Genomic DNA, 15,891 nt, shown 5'->3' with positions numbered 1-15,891 from the left:
GCAGCTTCTCTTCGGAAACCGCTCCTGAATCTCCGACGGCTGTTGCTTTTTTCTCCCAAGATGACTTTGTCTCTGGGGATACGTTATGTTTTTCTGGTAGGATGTAAGCTGCCTGAGGTCAGCATCGGGTCCTGACCCCGAAGAGTATTTGTGTATGAATCTTCCTTGAACTAGAGAAAGGAAATCTCTTGTCTATCGGTCCGGGGCCTACTTCTGGAAGGCAGACTACTACAGCTCACCAAAGCTGGGGCTGGCAGGGAGGGGGAGAGCCGGCAGGGGGCCCATCTGCCTCTTCTTGAGGGGTGGCTGCGGCCACCATTTTCACAGGGACACTCGACATGGAGGCTGGAGTGAGAGGGAGGAGCCACGATGAGAAGTGTGATTCCTGGGGGGTCTGGGTCCGTGTGGGGGAAATCTGGTGTCCCAGTGGGGCAGGAGGCCGTGAGGGAGCAGAGCCAGCTGAGTATTATCGCACTCATCTGACCTGCTGAGGGCCGAGTTTGCCCCCATGCCATCCTCCAGCAGCACTGGACATCACTCACTCGGGTGACCCAACAGTAACTCATTTTAACTTCGGGCTCCTTCCGATCACCGCACAAATCGGAATACGAAAAGGGAGCTACAGAAAAAGACATCTGAGGAGGGAGAGATGAATCCTGGCAGGAGGTAATCAAGGAGACTTCATAGTGTAGACAGCAAAACTTGAGCTGAGATTTGTCTTAAAGTTTTCCAAAATTCCATGGAGGGGCTGGTAAATACTCTCATTCCTCTATTAAAAACAGACAAGTTGGGGCAGCTGGGTGGCGCAGTGGATAGAGCACTAGCCCTGAAGTCAGGAGGACCTCAGTTCAAATCTCAGACATTTAACACTTCTAGCTGTGTGACCCTGGGCAAGTCACTTAACCCCAATTGCCTCAGCAAAAAAACAGACAAATGAAAAAACCCAGACAAATTAAGACACTGAGAGGTTAAGTTATTTTATGGTCAACTAGTGACTGATGGAATTAGACTGGGACTTCCTATACATGCTCCCATCTAATGGTGTGAGTCACTGCCTTGTGATTTAGGCAGATTTAGGCAGGACAGAGACACGGAGGAGGTCAGCAACTTCTCCTTTGCACAATACGCATCTGACGGACACTCGGTCCAGGTTCCTAAAACCCAAACTCGGCACCAAATCGCGAGGGGAGAAGCTTTTGCTCATCCCATCAAACCAGAAAATGCTCCTTTGGAAGAAAACAAAGATCCAAATCCAGATTTTCCACAAACTGTCTCCAAGTAACCGAGAAGAATTCATGTTTCATTGAGCAGTCATGGAAACTGACCACATCTTAAACTACTCATATGTGACGCTCACCACAAAAGTGTGTAGGAATTAGAGGCGGACAATCCAAATCAGAGGCACAATTTAGGAATTCCCTCCAACCGGCCTTGGGGTTTGCTCATCGAATCTGAGAGTGCTCAAATGATCTCCCAGCACAGCGCTGCCCAGGACCGTTTCCTTCTGAGTTTTCAGAATTAGAATGAATTCTGCACTTCCCAGTCTCCAGCAGCAGGGACCACCCCTAAAGCGGGCCGGCCTTGGGATTCCAGCCGATGTCCAAAGAGCTGCCTCTGGAGAAGAAGACCCCCAGGTTTTCTTTGCTCATTTATTTTATTGTTTGTCAAATGCCGACAAACTCAAGAGAAATGGGTTCTTTCTTATTCTTTCTACCCAAGTCTCTGCTGGAATACGTCTTCCTGACTTGTCTTCCTCAGAGACGGAGCAAGCTGGTGATGAGGGCTGGGAAGCCTTCAGAAGAACAGTTTGCTCTCAAAATTCTGTAGCCTGCGAAGAAATGTTTAAGTCTGTCTTTAAAATATTAAGGAAAAGATCAAACCAGAGATGTGTCCCATCTGGCTTTCCACACAGCTGCTGGCCCACATGTTCACAGCTTCTCTGGGCTAAAAGGGGGAGAAGGAGAAAGGGTGCCCATGGAATGCTTTTCTCCAGCACAGAAGAACAGATCATGAAGTGGGGTAGAAAGTAACAGACTACAGGCCGGAAATTCAAGGATAACCTTACATGGCCAAAAACGCTACGGGAAGAGACGTTTCCTACTCTGTTAGATGGGAAGAAGTATGAAAAGTGCCTGCGGGGCCTTGGACATGAGAGAAGGCTTCCTCGTAGCCTTCCAAACTGAGATAATTCCCATCTCTGGGGGGAGAAAGAGCACGAGGGGAGACCCACAGAAAGGGCCACAGCTTGGGTTTCAGCAGCCGTCAGTGGATCGGCGATGGCTGGAATCAGGAAGGAGGCTCCCTGTGTTTTCATCTCGATAAGTCAGCAGGGTTTGGCTACTCTTTCTACCAATGTAACTAGTTAATGCAACCACCCAGACTCAGAAAAGAACAGATCTCTTTTTTTCCACTGGCAGGTGACCAAAGAAAATATGTTCTCCAATGAACTAATGTCATAAAATAAGACCATACTCCTCATCAAACTCTTTTCATCCCAAAGGCTCACATTCTTCTCCCCACTTTCCTGCCCTTTCTCCTCCCCTGCTGTGGGCTTCCTCCAGGGAGGATGGGATCCTGGCAGACTTCAGAGGCTAGCTAAGCCAGTCCCCTTCCTTTACAGGAGAGGCTCAGAGTGGCCTGGCAGAACTTCTGGAGCTCAGAAGCTTTATAAAGGTAACATTTGAACTCAGGGCCTTTGCCCCCAGAGCGAGTGCTCGTTCCCTCAGCCGCCTCCCACCTGGCTGGCTCCTCTGTGTATGGCCATCAGCCTGGAAAGGGCCCCCACAGGCGGCACGGGGGGTGGTAAACGAGGCCTCTCCAGGGTGTCAGTTCCCCTGCACGTCCTGGCAAAGGCTTTGTGAACCACTTCAAAAGCAGCCCAGCAAAGTTCCCCTGTCGGCAGCCCTGTGAGCTGCCAAGAGCACCAGAGAACTCTCCCTTTGGGCCACAGGCCAAAGAGAAGGATTTGGGGGGGTGAGGGGAAGGTAAGGAAGGTGTTTTCCTCCTGGATATGAAGCTGAGAATCAGGCAGGCTGAGCATTAACCCTTTTCACCTGCTCTTCTAGAGTTAGCCCTGCTGACTACTGGAGGAGCCCCCAGCACCTGCCCCCACACCCTGATCCGGAAGATGTTCATTCAAATTAAATTATCTGCCCTCAGAATCTCCGACTTGGCTGCCAATAGGACAAAGCTGGACTAACTTGAGCAAAGGAAACTTGAAGATAGAGATTGCGGATGAGAGGGAAGGGATAGATAGGGACCCTGTGGGGGCAAGAATGCAATGTGGCCATAAGGGAACAAGAATTTATCAAGAGTTCTGTCTGTGTCGGGCCCTGGGCTAAGCTTGAAACATGGGCTCTACTGGGATCCCTATAACTGGATGCTGCTTATGCAGGGAGATTCAAATCAATGCGACAAGCACTTATTTAGCATCCCTGATCCCGTCCTGTGGACCCTGGAGATACAACGCACTGCTGGCAAGGTGAATAGATCCAAACATTCTGGGCAGCCCAAAGGGCTACCAGCCTTTTGATTCAGCAATATTACTCCCAGATCTATATCCCCAAAATATTTCTAAAAGGGGGAAGAAGATTATTATTTTTACAAAACTATTAATAGCAGCTCTTTAGGGGATGGCAAAGAACTGGAAATTGGGGGACATCCATCAATTGAGGGATGGATGAACAAGTTGTGGAACATGATTTTAATGGGGTATTACTGCGCTATAAGAAATGATGAGCAGAATGCTTCCAGAAAAACCTGGAAAGATTTACACGGACTGATCCAAAGTGAAGTGAGCAGAACCGGGACAACATTGTATGGAGTAACAGCAATAATGTCCAACGATCAACTGTGAATGACATAGTTATTCTCAGCAATACAATGATCCACGATAATTAATTCCAAAGGACTCAAGATGAAAAATTTCACCTTCAGAGAAAGAGCTGATGAAGCTTGACTGCAGATCAAAGCATATGACTTTTCACTTTCTGTAATTTTTTTTTTTCATTTTTTTCCCTTTGGGTCTGGATCTTCTTTCACAACATGACTAACGTGGTAGTATGTTTTGCATGATTGCACATGTATAACCTATATCAGATTGCTTACTGTCTCAGGAAGGGGGGAGGTGAGGAAGGAAAAGAGAAAATTTGGACCTCAAAAATTTTTTTAAATGAATGTTTGAAATTGCCTTTATGTGTAACTGGAGAAAAATAAAATATTTTTTAAGAGAAAAAATGACTTATGTATGATTCTTCAGAGGGAAAAGTATACAGTTTCAGAAAAGAAGAAAAAAAAACACCTCATAAAAATTGCCAACACCTCTCTTTTGGAGATTTGGAACCATTTGATAGTGATCTCATCTTTTCGGTGTCATGAGATCTCAATTCTGTGGGAAAAAAAAAAGACCTAAACTGATAAGACTGAGAGGTGATTTTCTTCTTGATGCACACAAATCTTTATAAGAAAATAAAATTTCATTTTCTATCAAAACATACTCATTGAGGCATCCATGTATACTTTTAAGTTCTAATTTTTTCACTGATTTTTTTAGATCACCCTCATTTCTGAGCATTATTCTTTCTCTTCCCCACCAAATCATCTTAAAAAAAAAGTTGAGAAAAAATAATCAATATATCAACTGATTTTAATACTTTATATAAGGTTCCACAGCCATAGTCCTCCACCTCCGAAAAGAAGGAAGTATGTATCTTCTTAGTAACCAAAGTTGATCATTATAATTACACAGTATTCAGTTTGGTTTTTTTGTTTCCACTTATAATTGTAGTCATTGTGTATCTCTTTTTCCCTGGAGCCACTTCATTTTGTTTCAGTTCATTTAATGGTCTTCCCCTGCTTCTCTGAACCCAATCAATGGACAAGTATCCTAACTATGGAATAATTCAATCAACAAATAATCTTAACTATCCTATAAAATGGGATAAATAAAAATAAATAAATAAAAATCTACAAAATGAACTCAGCAATGAGAAAAGACAAAAGTGAAACGGTCCTTGCCCTCAAAGAGTTTACATTCTATAGAGGGAGACCAACATGCACAAATACACAACATTTACCTTTATCTGTTTTTTGTGTTTTTCTGGTTGGAGGAGGAAGGGAAGGGAACATGAGCACAGGAAGGAGGGGTCAGGAAAGGCTTCATACGGAAGGTTGAGTCTGGAAGGAAACTGGATTCTAAGAGCAGAGGTGAGCAGGGGGCCAGACAGGGTTGAAGGTGAGGAAGAGTGAGACGCTCGGTCTGGCAAGCGCAGTGTGTGTACTGGAGAGGAATTCATGAAAAAGCAGGGAAAGTGCACTGAGGTCAGTTGGCACAGAGCTTTGTGACAAGAGAACATATCTTTCCATATGTCCTTGAGATGGTGGCGAGCCCCTGGACTTCAGAGCAGGAGACGGGTCAGAGCTGCTCTTTGGGGGTATCTTGGCGGCGGCTCTGAGAGGTCCGGCTCTGAGGATACCAGGGGAGGGATTCGATTGGCCACAGGGAGACGGATCAGAGTCCGGCTGAGAGGGTGGTGATGGAGAAGGAGGGCAGAGGTCACCATTCTTCATAGCTACTGTTTTTCACAGCACTCTGACCTTCAGTCCCACCAATGGGCCACGATTCCATTGGCAAGTGATCTCCCGCTCTTTGCCACCACAAAAAGTGCTTCTAGGGGACTTTGGCCATTGCCATTTTAAATAGCTAGGCTCAAAAAAGTGTGCTTCTTAGATAGGACAAAAATGGAGGAGAAACACTGTCCACCTGGCTCCAAACTTGTGCCTCGATTTATGATAAAACCCAGCAAGCTTGTGTCAGCTAGGATTGGCGCCATGCTTACTCCCTCTGCCTCTGGGTAAGAGGAAGATGGAGCTATTCTTTATTATTATTAAACTTTTTATTTATATAACATGTGCATAGGTAATTTTTCACCATTGACCCTTGCAAAACCTTCTGTTCCCACTTTTCCCCTCCTCCACCCCACCCCTTCCCCTAGATGGCAGGTAAGACTAAGCTACCCTAAGGAGACAGCTGGCTGCTTTGTGCTGAAAGTCTCAGAGGAGTTCTGCAGTCCCTGAGCATTGTGGCTCGGGGCAGGTACCGCCATGGAGAGCTCTGTCAGAGTCACAGTCCCCTATTACGGCTTAAAGCAGTGGGTTTGGCGTCTCACCCTGCCAGGCTAACTGGCGGCTCAGGCCAAGGCCCCCACTTCTTGGGGGCTCTTTAGCATCCGAGGATCATCAGTCCATGTCTGAGAAGGCGCAAGCCCCACTGGTCCTGAGAGATGATCTCAGGCTGCCTTTTGGCTCCAGAAGGAGGAGGAAACTTTGGGTATGGCAGGTGGCGAATGCTGGTGAGTGTACTGGAACGCCCAGCAGCACTAAAATTAGAAAAGGAAAAAATCCGCCTGCTCGGGGATTAGTTTAGTGTAGGTTTTCTTTCAAAGCAAAGCCAGAACACATATTACCTCACCCTCGCCCGCCCGCTTTTAATGGTCTGCAAACTTCAATGAAGCAAGTATCATCTGAAGCTTTGAAAGGGAGATAAAAAGGGGATAAAACAATTGACCTCTCCAGCATTTCTCACAACCATGTGTGTGCTTTTCTTCTTGACTGAGAATAAAAGAAAAGGGAAGTCAGCAGCAATTGGAGTTGGAAATGAGACCAAGGTTCATGGCTGCAATTCTGTCAGAGTGGGAACTGAGCCTCCCCTGGTGCTTGCCGGGCCCCAGTCACCTGAGGGCGGCCCTCGGGGTTCCTAGGATACCAACTGTGGCAAAGACAGCCAGCCCCCCCTCCATAGAGGGCAGCCAAGGAAACTGAGACCACAGGCCTTGGAGAATAAGGCAGGGCCAGAGGTCAGATTGGGGCCTGTGCCCCAGTGTGGAGCCTTCCCCCTTTACCGCATCCTCAGATAGACCTGACAATAAATACACGGAAATCTTTTCTGGGGAAAGATAGATTTAGTTACCAGGCCGGATCCTTTCTGTGAACTTGGCAAGGCAATTGTCTTGAGAAATTTTCTCAGGCGATTTCTTGCCAGGATGACTACTTCAAAGGGAGCAATATGTCAACTGAATCAGTCACAGGAAAACATCTGAAGCTAATGCGCAGGGAAGGCCCTCACCTTTTCCTTTACCTAACGGGATGGCGGGTTCGCCTTCTGGCCCAGGTTCCGGAGGCCTCGGCCAGGGCAGATTAAGGGTCGCTTTTGCCTGACCACCCCATCTCTGTGCCCCATCCAGCCCTTGGCCTGGGAGCTTCCTGCTCCAGAAAGCCCTCGCTGCTGAGGCTGGGGCTAGGGAGGCCCAGGGAGGCCAGGCCCCACCACAGGGAATGCCATTAGAGCATTAATATCAGTCGACGGAGTCGGCGGTCACGCTTTTCCTGTGAAAGGCATCCCATGGAAAGAAGGCCCCTGTCTCAACTTGACTGCTCGTCATGCTGGGTTTGTCCGGCCCATGAGAACTTTTCAAGAAGGTAGTTGACTGACTACAAGTGTCAGGCTGCCAGAACAGTTGCGTTCACGCTTCGGTAGCTTTTCAGAGGTTATAAAGTGCTTTGGGAATGGGCGTTGTGGGAGGTATCTTGTGCTTCATTTCAGCCCCATTTTGTGGATGGAGAAGTAGAAGAAGACAGAAGATTCATGACAGGAGATCAGGGGGTTAGAGCTGGAAGTTTACCCCACCCTTGCTCTCATTTTACAGCTGAGGAAGTGGAGGCCCAGGGGGTTAAGTGGGTGATGGCAGAGCCGGGATTCACGCTCAAGTCCTGGGAGTGACTCCATGCACAGAATTCTGCCCACTCTGCCACCCTGCCTGCTGCGGGGCACTCAGTACAGGATGGGCTGGCACCGGGCCTTGGACCCAAGCTCGTGCCATAGCGGGACGGGGATTTTCTGCACTTCTCAACACGCCCTGCTCCTTCCCACATCTGCGCCTCTGATAGTATTTCCTATTATAGGAATGGCCTCCCTTCCCTCTTCAGCTGTTGAATTCCCCAAACCCAACTCGAATGCCCTTTCCTCCATTGAGCCTTCAGCCCCATAGCTTGGGATGGCTTTCCACCCCAACTTCTGCCCCCTTGGCAGCACCTGTGGTGCCTTACTCCATATTGCACTTGGCTCGAGAGTTGGGTTTCCTTCTCTCACTGACCTGTAAATTCCATGGAGTCAGGGCCCCGGGCATCTAAATTTGGAACCTCGCTCGGCTCAGCCCGGTGCTTCCTTGGAACCCTCAGTGGGACTGTGCTGAGCCACGCGGGCCCCCAAAGGGAGCCCAAAGGGACACATCTTAGCCAGGTCTGGGACAGGTTCTGCTAGAACCGCAGAAGAGATGGAAGGGGTCTCAGAGCCCGGCCCAGACAGGAAGCCAGGCTCCAGCACACCTCCAAACATCGGTCATTCGGCCTTTGCTGACAACCCGCTGGGGCGGCCAGTTCCACTTGCGGAAGGTGCTAAATGTTGGGAACTTTCATCTGGCTGAAATCTGCCCCTCAGCCATTTGCCCAAACAAGAGCCTTCCAAGGGCCAGCTCTTCAAACACTCTCAGCCTGAAGTCCTGTCATTTCTCCATCTTCTCTTTTCCAGGATAAAAAACCTTTAAAATTGGTCCTCTTCCTGGGGGAGCCCCACTGTTTCCATAGTCCGAGTCCCTCCTCTAATTTTAGATGGCTTTGGGGTCCCTTTCAGTCAGATCCGGTAATCCTGTGGCACAGTCTCAAGGCCCTCCCGATGAGGCCGAGGTGACTGGGAGGACTGGGGGACCCTCCCCAGCAGTAAGAAAGCCGGGGAGAGGAAGATGAGGTCAGTTTTGGACCTTCCACATCCTCTATTTAAGGAAGGGACCCAGGGCAGCCTCTTCAACATCCAGCTGCTCACCTGGATTTTATCATTGGCTCCAGAACCTCAAACTCACAGCTGTTCAGTGCCCTCTGTCCCTGGGGCCTCCCCTCCCTGGGATGGAGAAGGTAGAGGAAAGACAAAGGAGAATCCTTCTGTCCCGACTTCTACTCGCCCCACACTCAGCATCCCCCTTTCCCCCTTTTCGGCTTATTTTCACGTATTGTCTTCCTTAGGAGACTGTCTTTTGTTCTGAGCACTTAACCCGGTATTTGGTGCCAGAAGGTGATTAATAGACGTTTTCTGAGCTGACTGATATTGAATTTAGGCTATTGAGAGAGCACGTCTACTAGGCTGGAGGAGGAGGGCTGGAGAAGAAGATGGTCAGCACAGAGGTAATGACCGAATCCATTAGAGCCGAAGTGGTATAGAGGAAGACAAGGGCTGGGATGACCTTTCTCAGACCTGGCCAGTGAGCTTTCCAATTTGTGGTGCTGAGAACCAACCCCCAGTTCTGCAGACGTGGCCTTGCAAGGGCAGAGGCCGTGGGACACAGTCCTTCTAGTGGCCCGGGTGCTGGGCTTACCTTACATCCACCGAGAAGATGTCACCTTTTGGGGGCTGAGCTCCCACCCCTCTAAAACCTTTGTCTCTTGTTCCTAAGAACTGGTTTTCTAGCTCCCCTTTAACTGCCTTGCATTTGGGAAGGTGATTTTCTGAACCCAACTGCAGAGTTTTACGTGATCTCTGTTGGAGTGCATCTTGGGAGATGGAGCCCAATGCTCGAGCTCAGCCAAGGTGTTTCTGGATCAGGCTTTGTTCAATTCAACCGGGCCCAGGAAGGATTTAGTCAGACTGAGAACACAGACTGCTTGTTTTTTACTTCACTCACTTGGCTCTGGCTTTTCAGAAGTATGTAAATCACATTTTATTTTCAAATATCCATAAGAGAAAGGCTGAGCCTGACAACTGTATGCCTTATTTAAATAAATCATTCAGGTCAGATGCTTTTCTGGGAAAAAAGAAAAAGTTCTTAACCCCTGGGGAGAAAGAGAGTCCCTAATTAAAGGGCTCTTTAGATAAAAGAATAAAGAGCTTACAAGTTATAACTTATAAGTAGCTTCTCTGTTCATTGAGTTTTTAATTTATGCTCAGGCCCCAATAAAGCAACATTTTAATCAATCGTTTTCTCAGATTAAAGTGAGTTCATTGAAAAGCAACAATATGGATTGGTCAGAAAAGAAGATTTTCTTCTGGTAAGAAGCCTCCTTCTTATGGCCACACCACTGAGCCGCTGCTCTAGGCTCTGGCTATGATCCATATTTAGCTGCGCCTAAAGTACTAAAGCTCCCTACCACTGCCTCGCCCCAATACCAGCTTTTCCCCCTCAAAAGGAAAATCCCCTTTCAAAGACAATGAAAGGAAGATGTGCTCCCTGCTCTAACAAGGAAACATGAACTCTGTGGATTTTCATGTTAAGCTGGGAACTGCTCAAAACGTGAATCCTGGCTGACTTCCCTTCTCTGGGACCATTTCCTCACAAGGGGGTCAATTAGATGATTTTTTTTTTCTTTGTTAAAATAAGTTGTGGTGATGTCTTTTGTTTTTATGTAGTAGCTAATGTGTATATAGCACTTTGAGGTTTGCAAATTGCTTTATGTTAGTATCTCAAGTAATTTGCCAATGATCAGCAGCTTGTAAGGGTCTGTGGAAAGACTTGAACTCAGGTTCTACTGAAGTCAGGGCTCTGTCTCATCTCATCTCCCCACCAAATGCAACCTTTCCTCATAACTAAGAAAAACAAGTAAGCAAAAACAATGGCCCCAGAGGCTGCATCTGAAGACGTACACAACATTCAGAGCAAATACATTCATCACTTAAAATATATATATATATAGTCAACTCTTTCAATTACATTCTTGGAGTTGTTCACCCCATTTCCTCAGTTTTGTCATTTCTCCGGGTATTGGTCTGGCCAGATTTCCCACCGCCACCATTTCCCTGAATTCCTCAGGTGTGCCATTTTTTACTGCACAATGAAAATCCATTGCTTTCATCTATTAGAGTTTCCCGGTGATTTCCCAAGCAAGGGCAATGCCTGGGACTGGTCCTTTTGTTACCACAGAGACCCTTCCTGAACTTTTTGGAGTGACCTGGAGTCCTACGTTTGTCTTGGAAATCTAACAACGTGTCCCCCGTTGGCCAGGCTTTCCAAAGTCCTGGGGCCATTGGCTGTTCCCCCTTTTTTGTCTTTGTCAATATTCGACCCCCTCTCAATTACAACTAACTGGAAGAATGACTCAGCTACACACAAATTGAGGCCATCCTCAATGAGGGCATTAGTCGGAACGAACAAGTTTTCAAAAGCAACAGTCTATAACGGATCACATCTTTACCATTTCTCAAGTCATACCATGACTTAAAGATGCAAAGACTATAAGAAGCCACTGTGTCTATAGTTTATTATGAAAAACCATTTGATCTGACAGAATAAAATGTCATCCTTCTAAGAAGACATCACGCATCAAAATCTTTGAAGATCCTTGGAAAGATGTACCAGAATTTAACATCTCTTTTTAAACATATTTAAATTATTGGGTTACTTGCCATCTAGGGGAAGGGGTGGGGGGAACACAAGGTTTTGCAAGGGGCAGTGTTGAAAAACTATCCATTGATTTCAGAGAGGCCTGGAGAGACTCACATGAACTGATGCTGAGTGAAATGAGCAGAACCAGATCATTATACCCGGCAACAACAAGATCATGTGATGATCAACTCTGATGGACGTGACTCTCTTCAACAATGAGGTGATTCAGGCCAGTTCCAATGATCTTGTGATGAAGAGAGCCAGCTATACCCAGAGAGAGGCCTGTGGGAACTGAGTGTGGTTCAAAACATAGCATCTTTCGGTTGTTGTTTGCTTGCATTTTATTTTCTTTCTCATTCTTTTTTCTGTTTGATCTGATTTTTCTTGTGCAGCAAGATAATTGTATAAACATGAGTGCATATATTGGATTTAACATATATTGTAACATGTTTAACATAACAAAAAGGAAAAATTATCCATGCAAAATTTGAAAATAAGAAGAAAGAAAAAAGAAAGAAAGATATACCAGAAACAACTCTGTTCAATGGTTCTCGGATCATAAACATTAGGTGAGGCATAAAGTAGGAAAAACCCATGGGGAGTTTAAATATCGGTAACTCTTGTGAAGCGACACTTTTAGAATCTGTGTCTCCACGTGAAATGCCTAAAAGAATGGGAATGTATTTATAACACATCACATTGAGAACTAGAAGTATATCCAGGTAAGTGGGGGTGGGGAATCTCTATAGTAAGTTTCTGTGGCAAAGATCTCACTTCCAAGATATATAAAGGAACTAATTCAAATTTAATAAATAAGGGTCATTCCCCAATTAAAAAATGGTTGAAGAATACAAACAGATAGTTTTCAGAAGAAGAAATATTAGCTATCAATAGCCATAGGAAAAAATACTCCAAATCACCAATAACTAGAGAAATAAAAAAGCAACTCTGAGCTCCTATCTCACACCTGTCACAATTGGCCAAGTTGATGCCCCCCCAAAAGGAAACGGACAAATGTTGGGGAGGCTGTGGGAAAATAGGCTAGTTAGTGCCCTGTTGGGGTTGTGGAATGGTCTAGACACTCCAGAAGATCATTTGAAAGTATTTACAAAAAGCTATTAAATTCTGCATACTTTTTGATCCAGTGATTCTAGGATTATCTTCCAAAGAGTCAAAAAAGCAGCTCTTTTTGCAGTGGAAACAAATTGGACGCTAAGGACGTATTTCCCAATTGGTGAATGATTAAGCAAACTATGGTACGTAATGCTTTGTTGTAAAAATTGTGCTGTAAGAAACGGTGAAAGAGGCAGTTTCAGAGAAATCTGGAAAGATTTGTATGAACTGCTTGTAGAGTGAGAGGAACAGAAACCAAGACGACATTTTATACAATAACAAAACTGTAAGACAAACAAACTGGAAGACTCAAGAACTCTGAGTGATACAATGATCAGTTATGAGTCTAGAGCACTAATATGCTACCCATACCCAGAGAGGAGAGAGAGAGAGAGAGAGAGAGAAAGAGAGAGAGAGAGAGAGAGAGAGAGAGAGAGAGAGAGAGAGAGAGAGAGAGAGAGAGAGAGAGAGAGAGAGAGAGAGGGAGAGAGAGAGGAGAGAGAGAGAGAGAGAGAGAGAGAGAGAGAGAGAGAGAGAGAGAGAGGAGAGAGAGAGGAGAGAGAGAGAGAGAGAGAGGAGAGAGAGGAGAGAGAGAGAGAGAGGAGAGAGAGAGAGAGAGGAGAGAGAGAGAGAGAGGAGAGAGAGAGGAGAGGAGAGAGGGAGAGAGAGAGAAAAGAGAGACAGAGACAGAGAAAGTACAGACTCGGTGTAGAATGAGATACGTGTTTTTTGGCCATGGCCAACAGTAAGATTTGTTTTGCTTGACTATGTTTATTTACTGTGGAGGTTTTGTTTTTCCATTATTTTTCAATTGCAGGGGAAGGTAAAAGGAAAAACCGATTTTTGTTCTATTAAAAAAATTCAGTAAAAGAGGAACATTCTTCCTCTTTTATTTGTCTCATGTGACACATGGATCTGGAGTATGATGTCTATATTTTAATTAAATGTCCTTATGGTTGTAAAAACAAAAAAGTGAAAGATCATTATCAGTATAGGTAATAAAGCAAGGCTTCATGGAATAGGTAGAAGCTGAGCTGGTTCTTCTATGAATAGGGTATTTAGCGGGGCAGTGTGATTGATATAAAGGAAGGAACATAGAGTTGGGAGGCAGAACTGGTTTCAAATTCCAGCTTGATTTTTGATGACCCATGTGACTTTAGAAAAAGTCATTTATGCTGCCTGGGAATCAGTTTTTTATCTTAAAAATGAGATGGCCATGGTGGGGGGCCAAAAGCACATGAATGAATGCACATGAGTAGACGCCATCTTGAGTCTCCATCTTCCCCCCCCCCCCCCCCATCGTTACATCTACACTGATATGGATACTCAGGCTCTCCTCAGAGCACATAAGCTCCTGAGGTTGGGAGTTGGTTCACTTGTTGTCTATATCCAGTAGTTGGCACCTAATGTTTGACAACTAGTCTGGCACTTAATATATGTTTGTTGAATGCTTGGTCCTATGATTGAGCAGAGGAGAGAGCTCCTGATGATTTATTTAACATACGTGCATTATGCACTTGATGGACTAAGTGCTTTGGGAAATGTTGTAGTTAAATATAACATTATCTCTGCTTTTGGAGAAGTGAAAATCTTATCTGGGATAGGACAGATTCCCAATCCCACAGAGTGGGTCAAACCCAAAAGACAGGCACATTTCCAGTGCAATTTGACCTTTTCCTAACTTAGTGAACAAAATGCAAAGTCTGATGCTATGAGCATCAGCTTGGACTCTTAAGCAGCTTTAGCTTTAGGGACAAGCATGTAACTTATTTCTGGGGTAAGAGGAGTATGAAAGGCCAAGGACTTGGCTAAGTAGAAACGACATGTGAGAAATCCAGGGTGAACAACTTCTGCCAACAGGCCACTTCCTTCGTCCGAATTCCACTGGCGACTTTCTGTGGAGAGCTCTGCTTTTCCTTGAGCTCTCTCCCACAAGGAAGCTTTTTTCTTTCTGAGGCCTCGATTTCAGGTATTTCTGGCAAAAGCCACATCCAAGAAAGCAGTGAGAGCATCTCCTCCACAGAGAAGTCTGGGATTGACAGGCCGAGGTGGGAAGCTATTAAGTCAGGGCCAACCCTGGCACCCCCAAAGTGTCAGGAGATTCTGGCTCAGGGTTCATAACTAACATTTGTGATTGAAAGGTGTTTGGAAAGCTTCTCAAAAGAGTAAAAACCTAAAGACTTCTTGACTGTGGAGGTCTGGCTCGCATAGCTATGAAGGCTGCATCTGGTCCCAAGGAAGTCCTGGGGTGTCTGATTAAGCAGTATCACAATAAATACTGAGCAAATAATTCAGGGCAGTTGACAGCACAGGGAAAACTGAGAACTCGGAGTAAATCCCTCTCAGCAGCTGGATGGATCGCTGGCTGCAGATCTTCTGTCTGGCTGGGGCCCTTACGTTAATGATAAAGGAACTCACATCTGCTCGCAGTCCAAAAGCTATATGGGTCACTTGTGGCACTGGCTCAAGAAGGAATAGCAAGCGCTCGTGGAACACTTTACAAATGTAATCCTGCTTGATCCTCACAGCAACCCATGAAGGAAAGTGCTATTATTCTTGCCATTTCGCAGATAAGGAAACTGAGGCAGGCAGGGGTTCCGTGACTTGCCAGGCTCACAATCTAGGTCTTATCTAATCGAACTCAGCACTTCCCGAGGGCCTCAGACTTCTGTGGAGGACTTGGGCTCAGCAGTGGAGTTCTAGTCCAAGACGTGCCAAGTCTGAGCCCGACTTACTAGGGAGCTCTGACAAATCCCTCCGAGTAGGTAGTCTCAACTTCTTCATCTGCACCGGTCAAAGAATCGGATGAGATCATCCCTGGGAAAGTTTTCATTTTGGAAGGCCCAGATTGTGCAGAGGGGAAGGAGAGAGACAGTTGGGTATGATGGAGCAAGGCCTAGATTTGGAGCCTGAGGATTGACGCTTCTCTCCACCCCAGCTTACAGAACGTGGGGGTGACCCAAAGGAGAGGGGGATTCCAGTTCTAAACCTACAATTCCATTTCTATAAAGTGGGCCAGGTCTTTTTGTTTTATTTAAAGTTGAAGAACTTTGGGACTCATGTGCAGCTGATGCTCCATAAATCCATGTGAATGAATGATGTGGGATGAAGAAGCTGACCGTGGCCAAGAGGTGCACAAGAAAAGACTTATGTCCGAAGCTGGCCCATCCTGCACCGGGTTCACCAATTCCAGGGTCTTGTGCTGGGTATCTGGCCCTAGTTCTGCTCAGGAGCTACTAGAGGAGATGGTTTCCCAAGCTCCCTCTCAAAGAATGTCCAATGAAGGATCTTCCCGATAGCAATTTACCTCAAAGTTTGTTCATGAAATTAGTTTAAAAGACGGCCACATGTGCAC

The 15,891-nt window shown here is 46.0% G+C and overlaps 1 protein-coding gene across 3 annotated transcripts in view; it reads right to left on the bottom strand.

Annotated features, from left to right (window-relative positions):
- CSTPP1 (centriolar satellite-associated tubulin polyglutamylase complex regulator 1) overlaps positions 1-15,891 on the bottom strand; it is a 150,595-nt gene that overhangs the window by 42,860 nt on the left and 91,844 nt on the right. The window lies entirely within an intron of this gene.

The sequence above is a fragment of the Sminthopsis crassicaudata genome, chromosome 6 (genome assembly GCF_048593235.1).
Source record: "Sminthopsis crassicaudata isolate SCR6 chromosome 6, ASM4859323v1, whole genome shotgun sequence".
Classification (NCBI taxonomy): domain Eukaryota; kingdom Metazoa; phylum Chordata; class Mammalia; order Dasyuromorphia; family Dasyuridae; genus Sminthopsis; species Sminthopsis crassicaudata.
Note: the sequence above shows the minus strand (reverse complement) of the source record. Positions and strands in the feature narration are given on the sequence as shown.